Source organism: Phocoena sinus, chromosome 18 (assembly GCF_008692025.1).
Source record: "Phocoena sinus isolate mPhoSin1 chromosome 18, mPhoSin1.pri, whole genome shotgun sequence".
In the NCBI taxonomy this organism is placed as follows: Eukaryota; Metazoa; Chordata; class Mammalia; order Artiodactyla; family Phocoenidae; genus Phocoena; species Phocoena sinus.
In genome coordinates, this window is record NC_045780.1 from 59,414,931 (window position 1) to 59,435,014 (window position 20,084).

Here is a 20,084-nt window from a genome sequence, read left to right on the forward strand (position 1 = left end):
ATATTTGTGTCCCCCAAAATTCAGATGTTGAAATCTAATGTCTGATGTGGTGATATTAGGAACTGGGGCCTTTGGGCTCTTTACTCAGCAAGGAATTAGGTGTTCTCATAAAGGGGTCCCACAGAGCTCCCTAGCCCTTTTCACCATGAGAAGTTACAAGCCGAAGTCTGCAACCTGGAAAAGGGCCCTCACCTGACCAGGCCTGTGCCTGGATCTTAGACTTCCAGCCTCCAGAACTGTGAGAAATAAATTTGTCCTTTATCAGCCACTCAGTCTGTGGTATCTTGTTAGAGCAGCCTGAATGAAACAAAACACCTGCTTTTTCAAAAGACTCACCACTAGTGTTTGTCAAGATTTCAGAAACAGGATGAACTTTTTTCCTCCCAAGTACTGAGGATGGACTCGTGTATTCATTCAATTAGGCAGCATAGGACAGACTAAAGTCAACTGGTCTATTGGGTGACTGAAAGTGGTCCTGTATCCTACCTCTGTTAACTACAAACACCTGTGTCAACTACAGCCACCTGTGTAATTTTACCACCACCAAAAGGAATGCGAACATAAACAAAAGGACCTACTAGTTGACAAATTTTTCAGTCTGGGGAGCAGCTGTTTCTGTCCCTTCTCCCACAACGTCCCCACCACTAAACCCTGGCCCCCAGCGTCACAGTTTCTTAGTAAGTATTCTCTGAAACAACCACTCCTAGGTGATCTCCCACTTAAACTCCATGGTAATTTGTAACCAAATCACACAAGCATCCTCCCTATTAAGAAAAGACATTATAATACATATGCCAAAGGTTTAAAGTGACTGCAAAATTCTCAAGCTCAGAAAAATGGGAAGCGTCGGGCAATTGGATTATTGGTCTTTCAGAGCTAATTATGGGTCTCCTGGCCCTGCACTGGATCTAGCCTGGATTCCCTACCTTCAATTTCCCCCACCCTCCCAACTTCCCTTAGGAGACCATATAGATGTCCTTAGCAGCCGGCCCTCATACCTTCCAACATTGCTCTCCTGGGCCAGATAAAGATTTGTTTGTTCTTTGCAGGAAGGAATATGTGAAAAACTAGGTGCATTTATTACCACGACATCATTTTAGCATTTATGTTCCAGTCCCAGTGACTAAATGGTCCATTAGTTTGTGTAATTCTCACAAAAATGCCGTGCAGTGGGTACTAGTATCAACTCCATGTCACTGGGGACGAAAGAGGCACAGAACGGTTAAATAATGTAACCAAAGAGTTACTAAGGATGGTTTGAACCCAGGTGGTGTGAGTGGACCAAGTGCTTACCCCTTCTCTTGCATGGTGATGGTCGGTCATCCCTGGGATTAAGGCGGGCTTGGGGGGTGAGGCCCACTGAAATACTTGCACTCGACTGCCTGCTGCAGGAGCCCTGGAAGGTGGAGGCCTGGAAGGTGGAGCCTGGAAGGTGGAGCCCTGGAAGGTGGGGCCGCACCCGCCCTGAGCTCCTGCCGTTTGCGCATGCTGACGACCCCGAGACAACGACCCCACGTTCGGCGTGCCCTACGTGTGCGTGCTGGAGCCTCTACGTGCCGCCTGCCTCAGGAGCGCCCCAGTCACATTTGCGCCTGCGCAGGCCTCAACGTGATGTGCGCCTCACGGGCCACCTAGCTCCACTTGCGCTAGCCAGGGCCTACTGCGTTCAAACCGCGGTTTGGGCGCGGAGCCTGGTCGGAGCCCCGCCCTCGGGGTTCCGGTTAATTGGCCGTCCCTGGTGGGGCACAGACCTCACAGCTGAGAAGTTGCCGTTGGGCAGCCACAGCCCTGACCATGGTGCTGACGACAGAGACCCTCCGAACCTCTCGGCTTTCCGGGACCCGCGACCCGGCGCAGAGGCCCGCGGGTAGGTGCCCCTGACCTCTTTGGGGACTTGGCGGGGGTGGAGAAGCGAGCCAGGGCTCCCACGCAGGACAGGTGGGCAGCCGAGTGCTGGACACGCCCTGTACCCACCGGGCCCCACGCGCCCGCAGTAAAATAGCCGGCCCTGCGACTTCTAGAACCCGGCAGAGCGGAGGTCACTCGGTCGGCGGCCACGTAGTGTAGGCGGATGGGATTCCCTTCTGGCTGATGGGTTGCTCTCACAGCGCAGCTTATGCTTGTTACTCAAACTTTAACTTCACGGCGGGCGTGTTTGTCTTTGTGCACAGTGTGCCCGGCACTCGAGTAGGTTTCCTCAGCATTACTTGTGGCAAGTACGAGGATATCTGGAATTTGTAGAGCTCATTGTCCCCGTCTCAGCCTTTAACCTTGGCTTCCACCGCAATATGACTAGGGATCGAGTATCTCTCTCGCCTGCCTCGTTCTCTAGGCTGTTAGGTTTCTGATGTCAGGCTCCTCTCCCCAGACCCTTCCTGAGGGAGATATATATTCTCTTGGTAGGAACTCAGCATGAAATATATTAGTTGCACTTATTGTGGATAAATAATATTTCAATGTATATAAGTTTTTGACCTTCTAATACTGACAGGATATTAGGATAAAAGTTGGTAGATGTCATCAACCAGCTATATGTTATCTTTGGGGGGCATTTTGCCTGGGAGCTTGGTTTCTTCAAATGTGCAAACCAGTGAATTGAATCAGATGAGCAGTTCTAAAATCTTGGTTCTGGCATATCTGTAACTCAGTAAATGGGTGTGATTCATATGACTGTTAAGATGTCCGGATAAGAGTTAGCTCTTTTTTTCTTTTAGATAAATTACAACTCTTCCCCTTTCTGAAGCTACAGTTTGGGATGATCTAGGTATTGGGTTCTCCATCTGACAAAAGGCTTTCATTTGCAAAATGCCAACGAGTAAAACTGTCTGATTCAAGGCAGCAGTGGTCAGCGAATGGCTTAGGTCAAGTGGATGCGTCCAGTCTTGCATTTGAGTTACTGATTTTCCTTTTAATCTTCAAAATGCTAATAAGTTGAAAGAGAACCATCTGAATTTTGCCTTGTTTTACATTGTAGAATTGAGTTTATTTCACTATTCAAGAATTTAAAACCTCTTCAAATGATAATTGCAAATAGTCTTGAGAAGTCTTCAGGTTCACTGAGTGAAGGAAATTGCCAGACTTCACCTAGTGGAAAACATGGCACCTGTTTTCTCTAACAGCTGACATACTAATTCTGGGTTGTGGGTGTTTGTGAATACGTTCCTAGATGATATTCCTAAGGGAATATGTGTTTAGAAGTCAAGTTGATGGTTCTCAGTGAGAGGAGTGGAAGTGATGGTTAGTGGATTTAAACCCAAAAAAAGGACCACTGTCCGCTGCACACAAGGTACAGTGGGCAGGGAGGGCCCACTGTAATTTCTCACTTGTTTGCTAGAGTTGGATTCACTATCTGCTGGCATTTGTTTATCCCTCTTCCATATTTAGGTGCTCGTCACAGTTCTAGTGACACAGTAATGGCAGCCAGTGTTTCTGAGTTCCTTACTGTGTTAGTTTCCTAGGGCTGCCATAATAAGGTGCCACAAACTTGGTGGCTTAAAACAACAGATTTATTGTCTCCCAGTGCTGGCAGCTAGGAATCCATAATCAAGGAGTCAGCAGGCCTCAGCTCCCCGGAGGGTCTAAGGGAGAATCTTTCCTTGCTGCTGCTTAGCTTCTGGTTGTTTTCAGCAATGCTTGGTATTCCTTCACTTGAAGATGTCACGGCAATCTCTGCCTCTGTCATTTTGCTGTCTTCTCCCTGTCTCTTATAAAGACACCAGTGCTATTGGATTAGGGACAATCATAATGACTTGATTGATTACATCTGCAAAGATCCTGTTTCCAAATAAGATCTCATTCATAGGCACCTGGGTTAGGACTTCAGCATATTTTGGTCAGAAACAATTCAAGTCAGAACTCTTACTGCTCCTCTTCTGTGTGGTCTGGCAAGTGGCTTTGTACTTCTGATTCTCTATTTGTAACTCTTCTGTACCCCTAAGGGGGCTGTAAAGACCAGGGACATGATTTATGTAAAGAAATAAGGTCTTACACCAACCTTCAGCCAGTATTTCAAAGATACTTTTTTTTTTTAACGTCGACACATACAGCACGAAAATGGTATGATGTTCTGTTATTCTTTTCTATTATAACCGAATTCTTTGCATTTGCCTGGTATCACTTTTCTGGGGAGTTCAAAGTAATCCCATATGCTCTCATTAAGCTGTTTGATTTAAAGCAGGGGCCAGTTCTTTTGTTTATGAACACTTAATTGTTTTTGTTAGTAGAGATTTACTTTACGTATTTTACCAGTCTGCAGCATTTACCTGTTTTCAGTGGCAATCTCAGTCTTCAGCATGAAATCTAATGCCATGTAGAAGGAAAAGTAAACTTTGCATTAGCAAAAACAATATTCAGTAAATGCGTTGTAGTCTTGATCATAGTATAGGAAGGTTTTTCCACTCAGGGCACCCAGTTTTAACACCCATAGCACTTTTTTTTTTTTTACATTTATTTTCATGAGCTTCTGGTTACTGTCCAGTAAATATGGTTCTTTTATTTTGACAATTCCGTAATGTTTTTCAAACCTCTTTTGGAAAAATTCTTAGAACTCTTATATCCTAAATGTTTTAGGCCTAAACATATTTTCTGATAGAGTTAAATTGTCTGCTATGTCACATCTTGTCTTCTGTGTCCTGATAGTCTTTAGTAGATTGAATACTCTTTGGAGTTTGATACCATTATCCATCCAGGTGGTAAGAGTAGGTAAAGGGAAAATTCATTTAGTGGGGACCGTTTAGATGAGTTCAGAGGAAGGAGGAAGCATATAAATGCCTCCCTTTTAATAACTTAAATATTAGAATAGATTTAGAATTATAAAAGTCATGAAGTTAATACATACTGTTTCCTTGATACCTCACGCCAAGTTTTTTATTAACATCTTACATCAGTATGGTATATGTAACAAGTAATGAACTGATATTGAAATATGATTATTAACTAAAGTCCATAATATTTAGATTTCCTTAGATTTTACATAATGTCCATTTTCTGTTCCAGGATCCCATCCAGTATTATACAACATTACATTGAATTGTCATGTGTCTTTAGGTTTCTCTGTGCTGGAACACTCCCCTATTTTTGATTCTACATCCATTGATTCCTGGTCACTGTCCTGGCCACTTTGCATATATTTTCTCATTTGCTCCTTACAATAACTGAGAGAAGTAAAATTAGTTCTGTTTTGCAACAGAACAGTTACACAGTTTGTCCAAGGTTGCATTATTAGAAAATGATGGATCCACGGGTTGAACCTAGGGCCTTGAAACTCTAAAGTCCATGCTCTTGTCTTATTCTTTGTATTTGTAGCAGTTAGCACTGTGTCTGCTGCATTAGCACAGATTTCCGTATCTGAACATTATTTAAGTCAACCTAAGTTTTCTTAACTTGAGCAGTCTTGGTGTTTTCTTTGTTGTGGGGACTGTCCTGTGCATTGTAAGATGATTAACAGTATCCCTTCCCTCCCCCTACGCATTAGATGCTAGTAACACCTGCCTTCCCGCCTTCTTGCAGCCACATGGTGTGACAACCAAAAACATCTCCAGACGTTGCTATGTTTCCCATGGGGGCGTAAAATCACCCACTGAGAACCAGTGGGTTAACACTTCTTAGAAAATGTTTTAAGTAGCTGGTAATAATCTATAACAAATATTGAATAAAGTGCTGTATTCTGAGACAATGGAACAATTTGAACTTCTAAAAACTATAAGGACGTTTTAAAGAAATAATGCATAGCTCACTATTAGTTTTGTGGGAAAACATGGGGTGTATGATTTTGTTCTAGTTTAAAGTCTGAGAATGAAAATCAAATTGTTACATATTTAGAGTTTGTTTAGTAAGTGTGTATGTTCATCTTGCATTGGGATCCAATTTTATAACGTGTGTATTGATCTACTTTTAAGGATTTTAATATCTCACTACTTGATGTGATATAGAATTTTTTTTGCCCTTAAGTAGTTTTCACAGCAGGACCATAATTGATGTTGAATGTGTGGATCAGAGTTGATTCTGATTATCCCCTTGTAACTTTTGAGTAAATGTAATTTAGCATGTCGTGTCTGCTTTATGACTTGAGTTTTTTTAAAGGAATTATTATTTAGTGTGCGTTCTTAGCAAAGATGATTTTTAGTAGTATTACAGATGCTTTCAGTGTTTAATAAAAGGTATTACAGATGTTATCAGTGTTTAGTAAAAGTATTAAACATATGAAACAATGTTAAACTTTTTTTGCTTGAACCAAATACATAGGAAGGACAGGTCCTTCCTTGAATAGCTATTTTTTCAAGCAAAGAGAAGGGTGAGATTGCTTGAAAATGTTAGCTAGCTCAGGTTCATATAGTGCTTAAGAGCATGTGTAGGATGCTGTATAGCATAAAACAACTTCTGAGCCCTCTTGCTAAACCTTCTAAAAGCTTGTATCTGACAGGGTCATATTTGTTCCTGTGCTTCATTTCTTAGTTATAGATCTCTTCTAGTCTGTTGGGTATTCAATGTTCATATCTAAATGGAGGGAGGTAAACTCCCTAGGATTTACTTATCCTAGGATTACTCTGAATTCTTAGGATTGCTTATATCCAAAACTAACCTTAAACAGTGTTCAACACTTGAATCAGTAATTGAAGAATTCAGCCTACAAAGATTAAATCTAATATCCAGAGTTATTGAAACTGGTCACTAGACTCTTTGATTTCTTTGGTCGTGATGTGCTTAGAAGCCACTTGACCGGGTGTGAATAAGGAAGCATCGAGATGTACAATAATGACAGACTTTAAAGACTTGTCCACATCATATGCAGGTGAAATTCAAGGACAAGCTTAAGCTTAAATTCTGATTGCTGGACTTAAATTGTTCACTGTATGTTTCTCTGGTCTCTTGAATACTGTTTAGAAATAAAAATAACTCATCCTACTGGGCTAATGGTCTGCTATACCAATATTCATTTCAACTCTTATTTTATCTTAGATGATAATTATGTAGTTTCCATTCAGCATGCAGTGGATCTGTATTATTTGGCAACATCAGCATTAAAAAACAGGTTAACCTGGTATAGGTGTTGGCATGTTTACTTGTCAAGACCAGGGCCCATGATGTATTAAAGTACTTGTGTGAACATGATCTAGTATGGGTGTGTGGGTGATCATGCTTGAGGGGAAATGATAAGATGCTGAATTGTATCATGTCTGGAGGAATCTGGAAACAGCGTGTGGTTCACAGGTGCATACTATCCTGTTCTAACCTGTTAAATCTTCTGTGTAGTGTTATTCAACCTGCAAAACTTCGATTTCAGGCAGCAGGTTAATATGGGGAAACTCACTCTTTACCTCTAATTCCCCTGCAGAGAGTATCCTTTTTCCATGTTATTGAGGCTTATATTTCTCTCTTCATCAGCACTTTTATCCCCTTCAAGTTGTCTTATTGATCTCAAATTAGTAGATGACTCAGCCTTACCTTTTAGAATTTGTAGGCTAACCTATTTACAGCTCAAGCGTTAGGATTTTTGTTTCAACTTCAATATTATTCCTAGTCCAGAAGTCAGTTTTACTGGGATTTAAAATGCAGTCTGATTTCTACAAGTTTAAATCTTGTCTGCCTTTCTTTCCTGTGTTACCTCTTAAATGTGTGTATATGGATAGTATTTATCATACCAATTTATTATTCCCTACCTTTTTTCAGGAAAAGTGACTGATATATTTGTATTTCAGTAGTTTAGCTAAAGATTTACAAGTCCTAGAATTGTTTTTCTCTTCTAATGCTTGTGGTTCTCTTAAAGCTATCTCTCTTTCCTAAGTCTCCAATGAAATATTAACACTAAAATTATTTGATAACTGATTTTTAATGTTTAAGGTTTATGAAAAGGTAGTATAAATTTACTAGCAATATAACTGAGGTGTTATGGACCAAATGTTTGTTACCGTACAAAATTCACATGTTGAAGCCCTAACCACCAGTGTAGCTGTATTTGGAGATGTGATCTCTAAGGAAGTAACTAAGGTTTCACGGGGTCATAGGGTAGGGCCCCGATTCAATAGAATTAGTGTTCTTAGAGAGCTCTCCTCAGCTTCCCCAACAAGAACCAAAAAAAAAAGCCATGTGAAGGCAGCCTTCTTCAAGGCAGACAAGGAGAGAGTTTTCACCAGGAACCAAACTAGCCAGAGCCTTGATCTGGCATATCTATCATCCAGAACTAGAACAAATTTCTGTTATCTGAGCCACCCAATTTTAAGTAGTTGTTTTTGTTGTTGTTAGGACAGCCGGACCAGAATAATACATGAGGGCAAGTTTGTTGAACTCAGCCTTAATTTCCTCAAAGTAAGATTTAGCTACTATTTCAAAAAAGTTCATGAGGATTAAATGAGAGAAAGCAGAGCCTTATCACATTGAAGTACTGAAATATTAACAATAATAAAAGGAAGATTTGAAAAAATTATTAGAGAGTAGATATTGCATTCATTTAAATGTCAGTTATAATCTCTGGTATTTTAGGAAGCTGTGTTGCTAACACTCATTTTATTTGGACATTGTGGATGAAGGTAGTACTGCTACTCATGGGTTTTAGACACCAGGAATGGCCTGGGCTTATTTTGAGCTTCCATCAAAAGCCTGCTTGTGGCTCCTTCCAATAGAGACTAAACCTTATTACCTGTGGTAAATCTATTTCCAGCTTGACTTATCTGGTTAATTCTCCATAATTCAATTCTTGAAACTGCTTGCAAGCTATCTGGAAGACTGGCAACAATTACTTTCCTTGTTAATACTTGCTTATGAAGTCTCTTAAGTATTTTGAAAATTAAAAACAATCTTACTGATTATTTTAAACTAAGAACATAGTAATGGGTAAGTTGTAAATCACACCTTTTTGGTATTGGGATACAAGTACAATAAGTGGCTTTATATATGTGTATATTAGAAGCTTTTCATGGTAAAGATGTTAAAATTGCTAGTAAGTATATAACAGTTATGCTATAAGTGAACAAGGTATATGGTTCACTGCACTCCTTATATTTATTACAATACGATGAATTACAAATGATCCACTTAAAACTTATGACTAGTTCATTAAAGGGAGTTCTAATATTCTTCAGGAAATTATGCTTTCACTTTACACATTTATCAGAAAAGGTAAGGAGGCAATTTTAAGTAGTAGTTTCTCTAATTTTAATTCCCCTTAATTCCTTATTATTCTCCTGGTGCCTATTGTTTTCCTTTTAATAATATTTAAGGACAATCATAACTTCTTATTCTCTGACAAAATATCCAAAAAATAAAGGAAGGAATATACTTGACAAAAACGGCAGCCTAAAAATTAGCACCACTGAATTTTTTAGAGGCTCCCTGAAAAGTGTAACATATAAAAGCAAGGCCAGCAAGGTCATGATTGACTCAGTTCCATTGACTTACTGAAAACTAAGGTCAATTATCTTGCTTCTCCTTTTCTTTGTAGTTTTGGGAAATATCAATTAATACAATGGGGAATGTGATAGGAAAACTTTGAAACCTGTGTTGTTTTTCATTTGGCTAAAATCTTCATTTCTGGGCCCACCTTATCTTTGCAATAGGTCTTAAGTTCTTATTCTGAAGCAAGTGGTTAATTTTCACTGTTCGAAATGTACTTAACTCATAAGCCTGCATAATAGGAAGCTTAAAATATTAGTCTATTGCTGAAAATGTTTACAGATAATATATCTAAAAGACATATATAAAGTTGATAAATACCTTGAAGTCACGCAGACCCTGAGATCAAATCTCATTACCACCTCCCATAAAGGTTGTAACTTTTATTTAACCTGAGTCTGTTTTCTTTTTCTGAAATAAAGATGATACCTACCTCCGAGGATTGCTATGAAAATGAGAATTTGTGAAAGGAACTTAAACATTGCCTTGCATATAACTGATACCTGCCCCAAGTCCTACCTGAACTGCCCCCACTCGTACCCCAAACGCCAGCTCCACTCTCTGATTTCACTCCTCTTCTGTCACTTGTTTATGCCCCTCAGGCCACGGTGGCCCCACTCCTGCTCTAGCAGAGCACATGCCCCCTCAGTCTTTGCTCTCTCTGCTCTTTCCCCAGATACCTTGCACAACTGGCTTCCTCCATTCTTCAGGTTAAAAGGAGATATCACTTTCTCAGAGAGGTGACATCTCATCTAAAATATCATTATCTTCCTTACCCTTTTTCTTCTCAGCACTGAACTAACACATTTACATTTTGCCTATATCCTTTCACAAAGTATGCGTTCATGGGACAGAGACTCTTCTGTTCACTGCTGTATCCTGGCACATCGAACATCATTTGGCATGTAGTAGGTACTACATTTTCAAAATGAATTTCTATTAAATCTTTGGAAAAGACAAAATGTCTGCATTTGAAGGTAGTAGATTCACAGGAATACTGTATCAAGACAGACAAAGGGAACAAACTGTATTCACCTCCCAGGTTAGTATGTAAGATTATCTTGGGGGATACTGACAGGATCTTTTTCTACCTTTTATGAAAGGCTGACTGACGTTACTTTCTAAATAGCAAATTAGGTCAGGATCTGAGTTCATGGGAAATAGTCACTGTATTCATAAAATACAGTAAGCTTTTGTTTACTGGTTGTGTCCTATAATTCTTCTTTGTTCATATATTTAATGATTAACAAAGTCTGCTTCAAGTTGCAGTTTAAAAATAGTAGATGTTAAAGATTTTGTATGAAAGTAGCATGGTAAAAGAGAGAAGGTGAAGGCAGGCAGGCGGGAGCCAGGATGCAGTGTGCTTCATGTGACATATAAAGGGGTTTGGACTTGATCCTACAGGTGTTGAGGCCACAGAAGAATTTTAAGCAGGAGATTGTATCTTAAAAAGGTCATCCTTGCAGCTTTATGGACAGACACTTGGGGAAAGTCAGGAGTCTGTTGGAATACTGCAGTTTATAGAAGATGAGGGTTGAACTAATCACAGCATACTAGTTGTTGATTACAATAGGAGGCTTTTAAAAAAATTTTATTGGCATATAGTTGATTTACAATGTGTTTCTGCTGTACAGCAAACCTACGTATATATTCCATAAGAATTTAAATCATGTTTTTAGAATTAAAAGTAACTTAAATTTTGGAGTTCTCTATATATTACAATACAGAATCAAAATTTGTGCTGTAAGTTACCTTTAAAATCTAACTACATTTTATATACTTGATGAAACTGATGGCCAGAGAGGTGAAGTGACCTAGTCAAGATAACACATGACACATGGGTCATGACAGACTTAGTTGTCCTGATTCTATAACAATGGATTGGTTTTAACTAGATAACAGATTAGAAAGTTAGCCATTTATTTCTTGAAATGAATTTTCATTTCAAGAAATAAAATGCCACCTGAGTGGCATAAAATGCCACTCAGGTGGCATTTTACTAGAAATAGTGTTAATTATTTTGGAACTTTAACTTGTTTCCCTCTATTCTTGCCTAGCCAAAATCAGATGATGGATCTTATAGAGCTTTGAAATAAGCAGCATTGTGTTGGAAAGATAACGGTCTAGGATTTGGGTCTGGAATATAGTGCTGGCTGTGACCTGAGCAAATAAATTAGTTTGATTCTCCATTATGAATTTTAAAGAGGAGATTTTGATTTTGGTGTCCTTTTCAGAAATCTAATAGGTTTTGTTTATAGCTTAAAAACAAACATTAAGGTGAACTTATCATCGGTGATATGTAACTCAGTTATACGTTAAAAAGCTTTACACAGATATCTAAGTGTGTAGAAATTTTAGCTGCTTGCAAACATGAAATAGCTAGTAAATTAGATACTGTGTTTTATTTTTTCCCTTGTTTTTTAAAATAACTCCTCAGTAGGGAAGATGAGTACCTCTCTGCAGCAAATGACTGCCTGGAATACCTTCCAGGCCAGATGGTGTTGGACATGAGCAGAAACTTTACAAAGCAACCAAATAGAACAGACTTAGTGAAAGAACTTCTGTTTGATGCTTTAGCAAATTTTAGAGTATTAGGGAACCTCTGTTAGATCACTTATCTGAAGTTCATAGTGCAATTTCAGAGCTCTTAGGTAAGATCTTATTGGATAATAGAATTTGTCTTTTGGGGAAACAGAAAAATGCTAATTGTTCTTTACAGTAATCGAAATATTCAAGCTAGGTGTGAATCTGGATTAATCTTTTATATCACCAAATAGGCAGTGTTCAAATTCTCATCTCAAATGATTGACAGGTTTTTTTTTCAAACAAGGATTCAAATGCAGTCCATAAATTGCAATTGGTAAATTTGCTCCTTGAGTCTCTCTTAATCTATAGATCTTTCTTTCCCTCTTATTTATTTTATTGTGGTTATTGAATAAGCCCATTGGTTGTCCTTGAGTTTCCCATAGTATAGATTTTGCTGATTGCAAGCCCCTTTATCAAATATTTTTCTGTGTCATGTATTTCTTGTAAATTGGTCATTAAAGGTCAAAGGCTTTAACAACTTTTTAAACAAGTTAACAATTATTTTGGAACTACTGCATTGTCAAAGTATAGTTGGTCAGTAGATGGTTGTACAATTTGTCAGTTATTACAATACAATTTTATAAAGATGAATTTTCTGAAACCAAATGGTTAAAGAGACTGTTTGATCTATTTTAAACTTAGACTTTAATGAGGTGTGAAAACTTAAATGATGCATCGATATGCTAGTATGTCATAATCTTTCTTTAAGATCTTATACTGGCTGGTCTTTAAATGGGAGGTTGAGGATTCAAATTTATAATATAATCTATTCTAATGAAGCAGGAAATAACTTGTTATAAAAAGTTATAAGAACTTGTGAACTTCTTGCATACTATAGATAAGAGAATGCAGCTCTTAACAGTGAGGTGAAAGATTGTTCATGATTCGGGAATGAGGAGGTCTTTCAGAAGTAAGCTGCTGAAATTCTAGTGAAAGGGTTGACAGAGCAACTCTGTACTTTTGACTTGCAATCTCTGTTTTGCACATAAGTGAATATCATTATTAGACAATCAAAGCTTGTACCTTTCAAGGGAAGACAGGACTAACTGCTTAGTTATATTCATGTTCCAGAAGCAGCATTCTCACAGACATGATGATATCATGGAAAATATTCTGGTAAAACCAGTTTTACTAGTTAAAGTTGGTCATTTTTACTGTAAGAATTACTAAAGTTTAAAACTGGACATCAGTGCTACCCGAAGTGCCTTGGACAACTCTCCTGTGTTTATTAGAGCTGTCAGTCATGCTGCTGCCTGCCCACATCCATCCATGTTGCCTTCTGGGGGAACCTCTCCTGCTCATACGCATGAAGTCTAGATGACTTGGGAGCCCTGCCACCGCTCTGGCCGAGTAGATAGTGCTGAGCATCTGAGCCAAGAGCAGTCTACCTGTAGGCTAGTGAGACTGACCTAGCACAAGAATTGACTTGGCCAGTCAAAATATATATGATGATAACAACTGAGAAAACAGAGAAACCAGTATGTAGTGTAGAGAGGAGTAGATTAGGCTTAAGCAGCAGATGTGTTGAGGGAGATCCTGTGTGGCCTGAGGTGGTGACAGTAGTAGTTGAATTTTAGAGAAGCTGCCAGCTCTTCCAAGCCCTATGTAGTATGTGTTTTGTTTTTTCTTGAGGTAACTTGAGTTTGCAATCCTTGTGGCCATAGATCAAACTGCAGTGTGTCAGTGTGCTTCAAGGTCCATCAAATGCAGATAAACCATTCCAAATCAAAATGAGTATTGTCACAATGTTCTGTCCACAAATGAAAACATTATACTAATCCTTCAAGAAAGGTAGAGGAGTCTTTCACAGGAGGTGGAAAGTGGAGGTTAAAACTCAGATCTGGTTGTAGCCTGGAGCACATTAGAATCACCTAGGCAGCTTTTCAAAACCCTTACCTGGCATCAGATTCAGAGCTCTCACATGGTAGTGTTAGAACCTAGCCCCCAAGGAGGCTCTAAAATGTAGGGTTGAGAACCACTAATCTAGAGATGTTATGGTACATAAGTTTGGACATAAGTCACAATTTGTGAATCTTAATTTCAGTTAGTAAATATCTTAAGGATTTTTTTCTCCTGAAGTGAATCCCCATCTGTTAACTTCTAACTTCTGTTTTTTAAAGTATATAAATACTTGATTTAATGTGCCAATTAGTAAATGGTTTGAAGGTACTGAATTGCAGTCAGCTTCAGTGTTTTAGGGATAAACGCCTACATGTGATCTATGTAGTAGTGTTTGAAAGCACTAATTCCACACTGTCTTTTATTCTAGTTAATTTTTAAGAAGTTTTGTAGACTAGTTGTTAGAGACTTACTACCTTTCGTGAACTTTAGTTATGCTATTAAAGCTTTTATAAGTAAACAATTGAATATTTTAATGCTTCAAGTACAGTAAGAACCCTTGCATAATTTTGTTTTAAAATTGTTTTTATGTATATATGAGTGTTTGTATGTGTTCTTGGGAAGTGATTGAATGGGAGGAAGAAGGGAGTAGATAACACATGCTGCCTGGTAACATGTATACATCCATGTATACCTGGCTTTCATTTAATACTGGATACTGAGCATTAAATATCTTGAAAAATGTTTATAACTGCCTAGTATTTAATAGAGCATATGTTTGCACTTTTATTAGCATTGAAATTATCCAATTTTCTTTATCATAGTCTTTTAGATACTTGTTATAAATTAAGTGCATCTCTATCTCCCATAAATTTCTGGAACTAGTACTTAAGCTATGCATATTTAAGGCTCTTGATGCATGTTTTCTCTTGTATTTATTAATCATTATTTTGGAAAGTGTAATAGAACATATACTATTCAGTGTGTGTATTTCTAAAATAATCAGAAAAAGTTCTTCTGATTTTTATATAAAAACCTATTATATATTTAGGAAACAATATACTTAAACTAGAGAAATTGTAGAAGTAATAGTTCGTAGACAATGCTTTGATCTCCCAGTCCCTTTTTAGATCTAACCAGAGCATTATAGAACTCTAGTAGTTTGTCATTCTTGTATATTTCTCCTCCACAATGTTTCCATCAGTTCTTTAAATATTCTGAATATTTCTCTCAACATTTTTACTATTTAATTTCTATCGATATAAAATGTAGGACCATTTATTATAGTTGTTTTGTATTAGAAAAGATATTGCTGTTTGTAAATTTCACAAATACACTATTGCCTATCTTAATCCACTGATTTAAGTTTTATGTACATAAAAATACCTTTATATAAAAACAAAAAATTTTGCCTTTTTCACCCTAATATCTTTTTACATAATTAAATTTTCTAAAAGCTTTGATATTCGTTCTCCATAGAACTATGTAAATCAGAAAAATAACACATCCTAATGTGATCTCTGGAGCTGAGAGTTACGCTTCTGGTCTTTAACCTGTTTTTTAAATATGAACATTTGTGAATATGTATACACTTTCAACTATCTGTATGAATATAGTACTTTTCATATTAAACGTGAAAACAAAGTTCTTTGAAGTGATGCCAACCAGATCTGAGACATGAAATGGTTCTAAAACTTACTTAGTTTTTCACAAACTTGTCTCACTTTTCTTTTAATCATAGTGTCAGTTGATCATTGAGACTTACTGATAAGCCAAAATATGCCAAAATAACCCTTTTCCTTTGAGATTTTAAATCTACACTCGGAAGCTCTCTTTATGAATGTTCGCCAGATTATCATTTTAGTCCATGGCATTGATCACCTGTATATACTTGAATTTAAAACTTCTCAATGTATGTATAACACTGATTATTGGTCAGTAAAAGCACCAAGTCAAGCAATAACTTTTAGCTTATGCTAGTTTATGTGGCATGCTGACAAAAACTAAGGAATAGTCTTATGTTGAGTTTACTGGTTTGAATTACAAATATATATTAACAAGTTGCTTTGTTGAAATTTGGCATACATAGGATAATTGCCATTATACCAATATTGTAGCCTGTTGAGCCTTTTGTTGTTGGGAGTCATTTTTGTCTTTGATGTGTATCACAGAAAAAACAGTGTTACTGCATGTATGATTTTTACTTTTACATGGCTTAAATCACGTAGTGGGGAGGATAGATTCTTCTCAGAATAGCTACAACTAAATGAAGAACTAATCAATAATCGTAAAAATGTGCATAACTTTATGTATAACCTACCAAAAAACCTGTATAATTATGTATGAAGTATAACTTGAAACTTAAAGTAATTCAACTCAAACATTAATTTTGTGGTTATTTGGTACTCTGTAGTACGAAGATCAATAAAATATAGCTCCTGTCCACTAGTAACTCAATCTTCTGTTGTAATTTTGTACATATATTATTATAAATACCTTCCTGTAGGGTTGTAAGCTGCAGCTGAGTTAGAGAATATTTGCATTCTAAGGACTATAATGTCAGTTTAACTGAACTATTTCACTTACGGAGAAAATCTTAAACTTGTCTACCAGAAATTCTTCGTTGAAGATCTTGATCTTAGTCTTGTGATATATTCCACTTACACTGCTCCACTCATATCAAAATCATTCCATGATCAAGTAATCTCCAATCTACCAGAGATTATAGTTATTTAACTTATAGCTCTGCAATGTTCTGGTCATAGTGTTGTCATTTATTCCTTTTTACAAGTGAACCTGACATTTTATATAAACTGTCTTATATATGCTTTAAAACACACAGATGTGTATGTCCAGCATTTATGTTTGCTCTTATTGTTATGTATTATGTAGTAGTAGTGGTATATTTGCATTATATAAGTACAGTTTATATCGGTACAGTTTATAAGAATCATTGAATAGCAACCCATCTGTGGAGAAGCATTTTAAATCAGTTAATTCATTTGTTTAAATACTATTATCATAGTTTCTAAATTCTACTAGTTGAATTCTTCACTCTCTTAATACGTAGCTTTCAGTACTTCAGAGCACAGGTGAACTCCAGTTTAAGCCAGTTAATTCCTTTGTTTTTATTGTCTTGTTTTAAATGTCTTTAGTATGAGGCATTACACTTTCTTTATCCCTGTTAGCACTCTTTCAGATGCTCATAGCATGAGAGCATTTATTCTTTGTACTTTTCTGAGAGAATGAATTTTAGGGGAAAAAAAAGAAATTGGCAAAAGTGATTCTTAACACTTTCAGGAAAGTGGTAATATCATATGGCCATTAGGTCAAGTGATTGAAAAGAGACCTGCAAAGACTACACAATTCTCCTTAGCATTCATTCTGACTTGCTGTGTTCCTAGAAATATAACAGTCTAGTACAGAATTTTATTAACGAGATAATGGAAAACATATTAAAAAGTGATGTTTGCAACATGCGTAACCATAATTTTCCTGGAAATATAAGTTACCCAGGCATGAACTCAGAAATTTAAGTATTAAATTAAAAAGTAATTCTTTTTCAAAAGAATTACCTCATTGCAAAGGCAGGAGTTTGGATTGAAATGGCAGTAAACTGAAAATTGCTTTATATACCTAGGCATAATGTGATTAGTATAAGAATTTTGTTTCTTGTTTTTTCCTTTTGCGTTTCTCTCTAAAAGTTTTGGGGATTTATGGTGTGTTTGATTTACAAGGACTTCCTTAAATCCTGTAATCATTGTTTATCATCCTGTGTCTATTGCATTTCAAATTGATCTAAAATCTTTTAATATACTTTCTTTTCATTACTGTAATGAAAAGAGATTATCAAGTGAAGGCATTATTTGTTCTTAGAAGAAAGAACACTTGATATCAACCAATCAGTTGAAAAGATTAATTGAAGATTTCAAAATACTCAGAACCAGAATGTGTACTGTGAAGGGTTTTATCATATTTTTAAGATGGTTGCCTCCCAAAGCATAATTCAATCAAGAGAGATTAATACACTTCTCTATTAGGGAAGTTTATATTATAGGACAGCATATAATAAAATAACGTATTTGAATATATGTGGTAAATTTTATTCTTCTGAATTTCCTTAATGTTTAAAGAAAATTATCTTTTCATTCATTAATAATGTAAATCAGTGTGGACTTAGAATTTCAGATCATTTCATTCTCACTCAGGTAGGGGTACCTAATTTTTCACATCGTCTAGCAGATTAACACCACTCACCTGAATGTTCACTCAGTGAGAATGTTAAGCAGTCTTCTGTAAATTGGAGTACTTCAGAAGTGCTTTGCAGATTTTTTCTGTGCTAACTAGGCACTTGAGAAGCATTTTTAGTGTTTCTAGAATTCCCTTGACTATGTGTCAATCAGACTTGGAAAATGGTTTTCTAAAACCACTCTTTTCTGTCTCATCTTCCCTTTAAAAATACCATTTTAATCCATGAATATAATAATGTATATGAAAGACAGTTCTTAAAATTATTTTGATTTTTTCCTTCTAAATCCTTTTTAAAATCAAGACTTAAAACATAATTTTGGGGCTTCCCTGGTGGCACAGTGGTTGAGAGTCCGCCTGCCGAGGCAGGGGACATGGGTTCATGCCCCGGTCCGGGAAGATCCCACATGCTGCGGAGTGGCTGGGCCTGTGAGCCACGGCTGCTGAGCCTGTGCGTCCGGAGCCTGTGCTCCGCAATGGGAGAGGACACAACAGTGAGAGGCCCGTGTACCGCAAAAACAAAAACAAAAAACAAAAAAATCCCCCATAATCTTGTAAGATCTTAATTTTTTCCTTTATCTCTTACTGTGTGATCAGTTATATTTCATAAGTTACATATTCCTAAATATTCATTAAATGTGAAGCATAACATTGTTCATTAGCTTCATTAAATAGCTAGAATATCTAAAATTCTTTCAAATACTCTATATTCAGTAGTTTAAGTTCTTAATTGTAGTTCATTTAAAAATACTGTTGCAAGTGCTTTAATTTTTTATTAATTTTTTTATTGGAATATAGTTGATCTACAATGTTGTTAGTTTCTGCTGTACAGCAAAGTGAGTCATACATACACATATATTCACTTTTTTAGATTCTGTTCCCATATAGATCATTACAGAGTATTGAATAGGTTTCCCTGTGCTATTCAGTAGGTTCTTATTAGTTATCTATTCTATATATAGTAGTGTGGATATGTCAATCCAATCTCCTAATTTATCCCTCCCCCTCTTTCCCCCACTGCTTAAGGGTAAGTTCATTTTCTACATCTGTGACTCAACTTCTTTTTTGTAAATAGGTTCTCTTGTATCATTTCTTTAGAGTCTACATGTAAGCAATATCATATAATATTTGTCTTTTTTTGTCTGACTTCACTCAGTATGACAATCTTTAGGTACATCCTTGTCATTGCAGGTGGCATTATTTCATTCTTTTTTACGGCTGAGTAATATTCCATTGTATATATGTACCACGTCTTAGAAAGCCCAGAGATAACACACACCTATTGTTACCTAATCTATGAAAAAGGAGGCAAGAATTTACAGTGGAGAAAAGACAGCCTCTTCAATAAGTGGTGCTGTGAAAACTGGACAGCTACATGTAAAAGAATGAAATTATAACATTCTCTAACACCATACACAAAAATAAACTCAGAATGGATTAAAGACCTAAATGTAAGACCAGATAGTATAAAACTCTTAGAGGAAAACATAGGCAGAAGGCTCTCTGACACAAATTGCAGCAAGGTTTTTTTGATCCACCTCTGAGGATAATGAAAATAAAAACAAAAATAAACAAATGGGACCTAGTTAAACGTAAAAGCTTTTGCACAGCAAAGGAATCCATCAGCAAAATGAAAAGAAAACCCACAGAATGGGAGAAAATATTTGCAAACGAAGTGATGGACAAGGGATTAATCTCCAAAATATACAAACTGTTCATGTAGTTCGATATCAAAACAAAAACAACCCAATCAAAAATGGGCCGAAGATCTAAATAGATATTTTTCCAAGGAAGACATACAGATGGGCAAGAAGCACATGAAAAGATGTTCAACATCACTAATTATTAGAGAAATGTGCATCAAAACTACACTGAGGTATCACCTCACACTGGTCAGAATGGCCATCATCAAAAAAAAATCTACAAACATTAAGTTGCTGGAGAGGGTGTGGAGAAAAGGGAACCCTCCTACAATGTTGGTGGAAATGTAAATCGGTACAGCCACTATGGAGAACAGTATGGAG